Source organism: Adelges cooleyi, unplaced genomic scaffold (assembly GCF_023614345.1).
Source record: "Adelges cooleyi isolate 19-005CV unplaced genomic scaffold, UGA_ACOO_1.1 ACOO_flye_CR_arks_rails_tigmint_CR_PRNA_9, whole genome shotgun sequence".
Classification (NCBI taxonomy): Eukaryota; Metazoa; Arthropoda; class Insecta; order Hemiptera; family Adelgidae; genus Adelges; species Adelges cooleyi.
The window spans coordinates 11126102-11136161 of record NW_026096579.1 but is presented as its reverse complement, the minus strand read 5'-3'; positions in this window follow the sequence as shown (position 1 = coordinate 11136161).

The window sequence follows — 10060 nt, the reverse complement described above, 5'->3', positions numbered from 1 at the left end:
TACCTTCGCAACCGCATACGACATTGCGCGTTATTGTTATTCAACAGTGTATGTATATCCCAGCGCACTTAGCGCACGTGACGGTATAGTATTGTGACAATTATCGTCGCGTGCGCTACAATATAGCGTTTTAATATTTATTTTCAACGAACATTACCGAAAATCATTATTATTGTACATCCATAATGTCGTAATATACAAGAAACGGTGTATAAAAAAAAAATATATAATCATATACCTATAATATGTACGCTTAAGTAACTTACCCTTCGTGTTAGCACATCGATTGTGGTTTTTATTATTATATCATCAATGACACTAGTTTTCAACTCGAGGACTGGTACCAATACCGCCGAAAATTAGACGGATCTAATGTTTTTCAAACGATAACGCCATTCCATCCTTTACACATGTTGTTATGTAAAACGATCCGTGTATTCGTATCAAAACATTTCTATGCATATGTAATGCATACAAAACAAATACAGGTTTACACAGCGTTCAAAGGAACAACGATCTCTTTTCTAAGAGCAATGTTTAAAAATGTAAGTACTAATGAAGTAGACGTTTTTACTTGCATCAGACGTATGACAAGAACTAGATAAATTAAATTTGGTGAAATTTAATAAATGGTAGTTAATAGGGTATGAAATCGGTGGATAGGTTCAATGAAAAAAAAACTTTTTCTGGTTCACTTTCAATGTATGTTTGTTTGATTAGTAATAAAACATTCCTATTATACGAAGTACAAAAACTAAATAAAAATTCCTTCGAGTGATTTTTAAAAAAAAAGTAAAGAATTATGAAGCCAGCTTAAAAGTAAATTGCTAATTATTCAATCAACAATCGTTTAAAAAAAGTAAGGTAAAAATGTGTAGACCCGTTAAATGAGTTACAAATTTGGTATATATTTCTTTTCTAACCTTTTGATAAATGTATAATCGCTTTAACTAAACATTTAGATGACCTAATTATTCATTTAGTTATTTTAACTATAATATATTTACTGTGTCTTTATATTAACCATAATATTATAGTTTATTCTTTTAAATGTTTTTTTTTATCTATTTTGTTGTCTACCCGGTTATAATTTAGGTATTCTGCTCTTCGCTACCACGTCTGGGATGATCAACAATTGTACTTCCATCTTAAAGATAGTGTTTCGCATTTAAGCGCTAACGGTTAGTCACATCTCAGCGGACAGTTAAACTGGGCATATTATACAACATAAATGTACAAAAATGTAATTGAACTAGCAACTAGCCAAGTAATTATGCGAGACGTTCGCGCGACAACGTTTGACTGACATTATATTTTGGATTTATTTAAAAATAATCTCGAGAACAGAACTCCGAGTAAGATTAGTAAGTTAGCCCAGACACGGCTGTCACGTCATAATTTTTATAGGACCAATGGCGGATACTCTTTCAAAACACTGTATAAATTTTACACACTATTTTTCATGCAACTTTTATTAGAAAACGAAGGGATCGGTTAGTTTGTATTGACCAGGTTTTGTGTATGCCGGTACCGGCGTTCGCGGAAACGGATTCGCTAAAGGTAAACCGAAGATCTGTGATGTGTATTATTTGTTGTTGCGAATAACCTAATGGGATACTGCTTTTCTGTAGAAACGTTTACCGCAGTGCTATTTTGTATGATATTGCGTTTGTGTTTTATTTTTGTAAATCCAACTCTCTGCGCCGCTAGTATATTATATTATAGTGGCGTGTAAAACAATATACGAGGATACGAGCAACACGTCTGCGGTGACATTAGTTACGACCGACGCGTTTTCAGCTGCACGTTATTATATTATATTATATAGAGAATTGGCCTATTTCCATTGTGTCCATTGTTGACGATATCCCGCAAAACGACACTAGAATTTGCCCAGCGGAGGCACAACAACAATAATAACCATCGCCGTAATAATTGCCATCGTCTTGAGATTTCGTATCGATGCTTCCTTATAGCAGCCGCAAATTAATGTACAGGTAGGTATACAAAACAAAAACACCTCACAGAGTTTTCACAAAACCCACGGATGTACCATTTTGTAGCGTTATTGACCAGCAAGACGCCCCCGCGGGCCACAGAAAATCTCTTCAACACAACACAACTGTTTAAGGATAATACTAAAATGCATTTGCTTTTTTTTTTTTTTTTAACAAATGTGTCATTGATTGTAAAAGTGAATTATCTCCTTGATAATGAATTTTGAAATAACGAGCTTTTTGTGAAATAATGTGAATACAAGTATTCATTCAGTGTTTTATATTTTTTTTTTGCATTTATTGGAGTTGCTTTTCTTTTATAATGAAATATAAGACTAAACGTGACTCGATTAAGCAAAGATATGTATATTTGAAAAATTTAGAGTTACACCACTTTTACAGTTAACGACCCAAATGTCAATAGATGATAGCGGCTATTTGCGAGTTGTTAGTACATAAGGTCATAAAAGTGTGCGTGTTTCCTCTTAGGAGGACAAAACCTTTGGCAGCAAATTTCTACATGGCAGATTTCCGTGAAGGTTTCCAACAAGGATTTACCTTCTGGCTTCCTTTGGAGCATAAACTATATCGTCTGCGTTATTTTATTCACGGTATCGAAGCCATGGGCGGATATTAATTGAAAATTCATGAGGAGAGATACGATAAAACCTCGGCCACTTTACTACACAATACCTTTTATCTACCTTTAATAAAATACGAATATTAACTACACATGCATCTACAGTGTTTCGAGAAGGCTCAAGACGTATAAACCCGCTCTTAAGCGTTCTACAAATTCCGTCCATGGTCAAATCGTATAATTATTGCCAAATAAAAACGGGACCGCGTCCAACCCGTTGAATATGGACTCAACGTCCAAGAAGACTCAGCGTGCCAACCTAAAAATGAAAAAAAAAATGGTATACCATTATAGTTTGTAATTTGTACACATATACAAGCTATAGAGATTTATAAGACGATATCCTTGTGTGACCCGAAAAATATTAACGAGTCGGTCACGTCGTTTAAGGAGCATAAACACACTGCATGTTAGTCCACCATGTATACACAGCGGTTACAAAGTTCACCCACTCACACGTCGTGCACTCGATGGTTATTAATTTTTCATTAACCGATCGTGACAGAAAAACACTGCTGCAGTACCACTGTGCGCGTTCATGACATAATACTATATTACTGTATCGATGGAGAAACATTGGACACGTGTGGGAAAATATAATAGTGAAGGTCAGCCGTCCGGTCGATGTTGAGTTAGTTAGTTAGCACCCACGATCGGGTCATGCTTTTGTAAGAACACTCCCTAGTTTTTATAGACACATGTTATGGACGATTTTTATCAAAAAACTTAATTTAAAGTCAACACTTTTGAGTTATCACGACAGGTGATAGAATAGTAGACCAAATTAATTATATTGGTGTAAAGTAGAACTAGTTATGCTTGAAGTATAATTAGTTTTTATAATTTTGTAAATGTGACGCAATGTGCTCTATTAGATAAATACTAACTAATGTATCTTCAAATGAAGTCCTATAACTATAGGTACAGAACGCGCCATATTGGACGAGCAAGTAAGTAAGTGAAGTATGTGAAGGTTCAGTTATGCTGGAGCACGAAAGCCGCGGTAATACGACAAGAGTGTAATAATTATTCGACTGAGTCATGCGGACGTGCGGATTTTTAGAATTTCGGACAAATATTTTAGTTTAAAAAAAAAATCGGATAAAATATAAGTACACTCGTATTATTTAAAGATAAAATATAAATAATAATAATGAAACAATTCGTAAATGTTAGTGCAATCAATAATATTTTTTTCTACTTGTAGTTTTTTGAAATCTATTGGATAGGTAATTCAATTATAAATACACGGCGTACAGACTTCACTGCGATAAAACGAACAAAGATGACCTGTTCAATAATAACCACAGTTTTTGACCAGAGTTAGTGGTAATATCTAAATTTTGTTTAGATAATTTACAATTTTATGTACGATACAATTACATCCGGCGTGCATTCGACTTGCTTTTGTTCTCGGACTTTTTTTTACCGTTTACCGATTTTCCATATTGCTATTTTTCATTCGTTGACCCTAATGCTGTGTATTAATAATATAATACCGTAGGTGACAAGACGGAAGACCGGCAATTAGCGCGCGCGCGCGCACACAGCGGTTTCGCGCCCACGGCCGGCCGGCCGGCCCGGGGCGCGTTTATTGTTGTTCACCCCGGCGGGGAGGCCGGCTGTATACGTACACAGGCATAGGTGTCGGATAAGACAACAACGATAGGACAGTGTAAAGGGAAGTTTTTACGAGGCAAAACAAATGGACAGACGTGCCCAACGTGTAACGGCAATAAACTCGCCGCGGGCCACCGCTATTGTGCGCGCGACCGGAGAGAGAGACCGGCGACGACCGCTGACGACGCTGCATGTGCGTGAGACGTCCCGGGTCGCGCGGTGACTGCACCTGACGCGTTTCTCACGTCAACGCCGAACTTGTTTTCCCCCCGAGCAAAGTTTCATCAGACCGGTGACAGCAACAGCAACGGCAGCAGAAGCGAGCAACAACGGTGCTTTTTCGGCTAAGCGGTCTGCACGCACCACACACACACACACACATAATAATATAACGGTCAGCTGCTGTGTTTAGCGCACGCGACGAGACGCGCATAGAGGCGTACACACAGGCACGACGATGATGAACACCATCAACTACACGACGATGATGTACATGATGTAGTCCCGAAATAATATTATGGAATATTGGGAAAAGAGAAAAAATCTGCCCTACAATCTGTCCCTTGAAAACGTTAAAAAATTAAAGAATTGCAATGTTATCTGGTTAATATTATTTTGGGTACTATAGTAGCACAGACTATACTTAAACAGATAGTCTACTAGGCCGAAAACAAAAGAAATTTTTTAAATGACTGATTAGGGACTCGCGAAGGTATCAGCGTAGTAGCATCAATTAGTGTAAATTATTGTGCTATTTTTTTTACAATATAATTGTACAAACTCCTTATTAAAAAATCATAAGATTGAAACGATAGCCGATGGATTAGATAATCATTTTTTTAACTAATCTGATATTGTTATGAAATTTATGCTTGAATCTGCGGTCACTCTAATTTTTGAGTCATGTGATATCATGGTTTTTGTTTACATACCGAGTGAGCTATCCGTTTTCATATAGTCTGTGATAGTACTATATGTACACCAAGATAGCACTTTTTAAGAATTTAACATTAGTCCGCTACCATTTTTTTTTGTAAACTAACTACCTGTATAGTATTCTCTGGCTTCTAAAATAGATTTACTTATATATTTTCCTTTTCTCACTCGTTAAGTAATGTCAACATTTACGCTAGAAGTGTAACTAAATATCTACTAAAAAAAAAATATTATAAATTGATCGTTTTATTGTACTCGCAATTTGTGTGCTATTAGTCACAAATAAAAAGTTTCTGATTTAGAAAAATCAATTACAGCAGCAACAATGAACAATATTTCAAGTCGTCGGGAACATTAATTTTATTTGTCGAGAGACAATCCATACAAACTGCAGTGATTGGTCTTTAGGGGCATGCCCTATGTACAAACTGCCATTAAGAGTTACAGGTGTGTGACGTATATCGTTTGGCGGAAAGGCTACTTTTTTTTTTTTTTTTTTAGAAGAACATTAAATCAAACCTATACCTGTAACACTAAACATTAAACCGGGTATATTCTGTTTTTTTAAAAACAATATTATATAAGACATTTTTCATTTGTAATAGCGTAGTACGCAAATGTATTTTATAACATCATATCGCGTACAATATTATTGAACTAATATAGTTGTACTATAATAATTATCTATTATGCGATCATTATAATTGCATTATAATAGGAGTATTGTCACTCCACCTAATACTTGTACAGCAGCTATTCCACGCAGCCAGCGGGGTTGGACGGTAAGGACACGTGTGATTTTCTAATTACACGCTACCTGCACGCACTTGTGAGTGTCGCGAGCAATTATAGTGATTTTTTTTTATCGAATATTTTGTAGACACGCGAAACTCTTATTCTTCCATTTCGAACAATATTAATCGCGTTTTACGGCGCTCCACGTGTATGAAGTAATAATAATTATAATAATTATCATCCGCGGTACGAGCCACGACGAGGTATAATAGTTACCGAATTTTACCGGTTTTCAAGTATATTTTACCAAGTTCAATGCGATAATGCTCGCGGCCAATTATTACACATGTATATATTGTTCGGTATAACGAGAAAACTTGTGTACAGACGGCGATGTCTCTCTTCACGTTTCCGCTAGCACGATTTCATATCAATGTTCATCAAAACAAAAAGTTTCTCCAACTATGTGTGTGTGTGTGAGCCAACAATACAAGAGCGAGAGCTATAACGTAGAAGAATCGTATCTACCTTCCGTGTATATATATATATATGCACGGTTATTATGCGCTTTTTAATGGTGATATTCAAGAGCATAAACGACCGAGAACTGAGAACGCGCGCAAACCAAATCCTGATAAAGTAATCTGGTGTTTGTACGCCGTGGCGTGAGGTAAGGTTAGGTTAGGTTAGAAAAAAAGTACATTAAAAAAAAAACATTTTTCTGACTTATACCAAAAACATTCTGTTGACCGGTGTCATCAAAACTTTGGACATTTTACTATGCTTTCAATATAATATAATATAACTCAACTTTTTACTCAAATAAATAATAATACCGACGGTTTGTATGTTGTTTGGTAAATTATAATTTCAAATTTTTGTTATGAAAAATAATCTGTTATTTAAAAACATAGATTATTAGTTTTTATGATTGGTATTTTTTTTTTTTATAAAATGTCAAAGTTTATTGCGCACATAGATACATCCTATATTACAAATTAGTTTATTGTCGAATTTTTGACCACATAATGATAACAGTTATAGGTAGTGTAGTGATGATACCACCGCACCCATTTAGGAGATTCGGTTACGGTTTTTCGACTTTACATCATAATAGTATAACGCGTGTATACGCTGCAAAACACGACCTAATTGCCATGTCATCACCGTCGTTATTATACATGACACGGAACAGTAACGCACCTTAGGGAAGGGCTTCTTAAAAAATAAAAATAAAAACCCGTATTAATGCTTGTAATGTTCCCGTTAGGTAAACCTACACATAATGCGTACAGTATGTGTCGTATAAAGCATTACATATTATTAATAATACGATTCATAGACATGTAGAAGAGTCAACCAAAGATGGCGATTTGATATATTTAACGGATTGAAAACGTGCAAATACTGGTTTTTAATGAAATTTTAATAATAAACTTTAGCGTTGATTACACACAATTATTTTTGTAACTTATTTGTAAGATCACGTCCAGTTTACACTAATTATAAGGTGGTCGGTAAACAATAAAAACAATGCGTTGCAACGGGTTAATTCGATTTTTTTTTTAAACACTTTTTTATTTTAATTTTAAACCCAAGACCACGACACAGTCATCCACCGCGGTCATTGCAACCGCGAACGGTTGGATATCGTTTGGATTTCCTGTTCATTCTCATATAAACGAACTTATACTACAAACTATGGAATTTTTCCATTACTCCTTTTCTCGATTAACGGTCAGCTCTCGTCCGCTTATTTTGCCACGTGGATGCCGCACGACGTGCACGGTGCAGTATGATAATATGACATTAATCGTCATGAAAAGTACACTTTTGTAGAAAAACTGGGTTATGAACAGCATTGGATACCTATACTTAATATCTTGACACTATGTGCATACGTCATACCGATGTGGCATTGTAGTATGGCTAATTTATGTCCGTATCTCATATCCACAGGGTTCGGAATTTATATCTTATATTCTCCTTGGCCGTTCGCTATTTTAATACGCGTTTGTGTTCGGTCTCCGAAAAGGCGGAAATCGTGATCGATGCGCGTTTAATGTAAAAATACTGTTTATTAATATTCATTGGCGATTATTACAAGCCATAACGCAGTATTTATAACAGAATTATTATCGATTGCGGCGGGTTCGTATGAAAATAGTCGAATCGAAAACAGCTTGAGCAGAGCCCGTGTTGGGCCATCGCTGCCCGTTCCCAGGGAGGAGGTTCGCTGACGGATTCGCTACAAGTGAAAATTTATAGGGAAAAATATCTTTATGTATAAATAATAACAAGTGCGGTCGCCGGCGAATATAAAAGGTTTTTATCGAAGGAACAACCGAGTACGAGCACGGCATGGGTCCGCAGCGACTGCGATTATTGTTATCGACGGATAGGTTCTTCAACAATAGCGTTTCTTATTAATCCTCTGTAAGAACTGCGCGCGTACTACATCTACTATACTGTTCACACACCACACACACACACACACACACACACACACACACAGACAAATCGTTTTATCGATTGTGCCACACATGAAATCTTTTTCGCTAAAACTATAGAGTATTAAAGCTATTAAAACTTAAATTGCTTCTATTCGCGAGTCCTGACCACGTTTCCGTATTGTAATATTATTAATATTATCTTTTATCACGGATCACCTGCGACATTGATTTTTAAAATTAATGCTAATACCTAAACTATTTAATCGATTCGAAAAAATCCAAACTGAGTCTTCCAGCTCATTAATATGGATTTGTTAGCGTAGATAGGTCAGTAGTCGGTATACCTATACAATAATGATGCACATAACTCTTAGTAAGTGATGACTGACCAAGTTTAAACACCGTAGGGCTGTTGCGGCAAGAAGAGCAGTCAGTACACCTCATAAATATTATACTACACTACGTATTACGACTTTCCTAGAAGATAAAACGATTGCGCCCACAATATTTTTGAATTTATTTCTATTGCGTTTTCCTTAGGCGTCGTTCGGGTTTTTCGTTTATATTGGTTTTTATATGATACACAGCGACGGGTGATACAAAAGTGGATATTCATTCTTGGGCGGCTTACGGCGAAAATACTGATGACAACATATGTTGCTCGGCAAGTAGTTCTTTACACCGGAGTGATGCAAAGTAGGTACTTATACTTGGATACGCCGTCCAATTACTTATATTTAAACAGGTATGTTACGCTAGTTATTAGCCAATTTACACGTAAATGTTGTATGAATATGCAATCTGAGAAGCTATAATGTATCATCCAATATATATCCTAATAAATGGTACTATAAAGAGTATTATCGAGAGACGAGCGAGTTCGATGAACAAATAAAAGTCAGCAGCAACATATAACAGAAACCATAAGTCGAACAGATCGGGTAAGGTCAACGGATTTGAGATAATTTATAAAGCTTACAAACTAAATTTGTTTAACAACATTTATTAAAGTGACAATAAACATAATGCACAAATTTATTTATTATACGTTCATCAAGTATCTTGTATTTGTATCAAAAAAAAAAATATATATATATAAACATACATATACATACACTGTACACTATAGAGATGGACGTTAATATACATATATATATATATTAACGCGGAACGCCTACCTCTAGCCCACACACAAAAAAAAAATCAAAATAAAGAACATCATTGTAAGTCTACTACTTTCTGAGATCCGCATAAATGCTAAAACAAAAAAAAATTGTTTTGTTAATATTCCGTGACATGTGTCGTCCAAACACGGGCAATGGAATTGGCGCATTTAATTTTATTGAAAGTGACGTTTCATGTTGTTTTAAAATCCAATTTGTATATGATGTGCTCTTCACGCACAACATTAGAGTACCGCGCTGGATGATGGTAAAAATGAAAACAATTTTTTTTTTTTTTTGATTTACGCGCCGGCGTTAACCCTTTGTTGCGGGCCCTCTTTTTTTTTCTTCTTGGCCGCCACGGCTCGAGGCCGAACTCGACGGGGGGGTCAGTGTTCCGGGCATCGTTTTTATAAAAGGGGTCGTCCGAACAACACTAGGTGTACACACCACGCATGCACGCGTGGAATATAGTATACAAACTACATTATATTATTATTATTACTATTATCATTA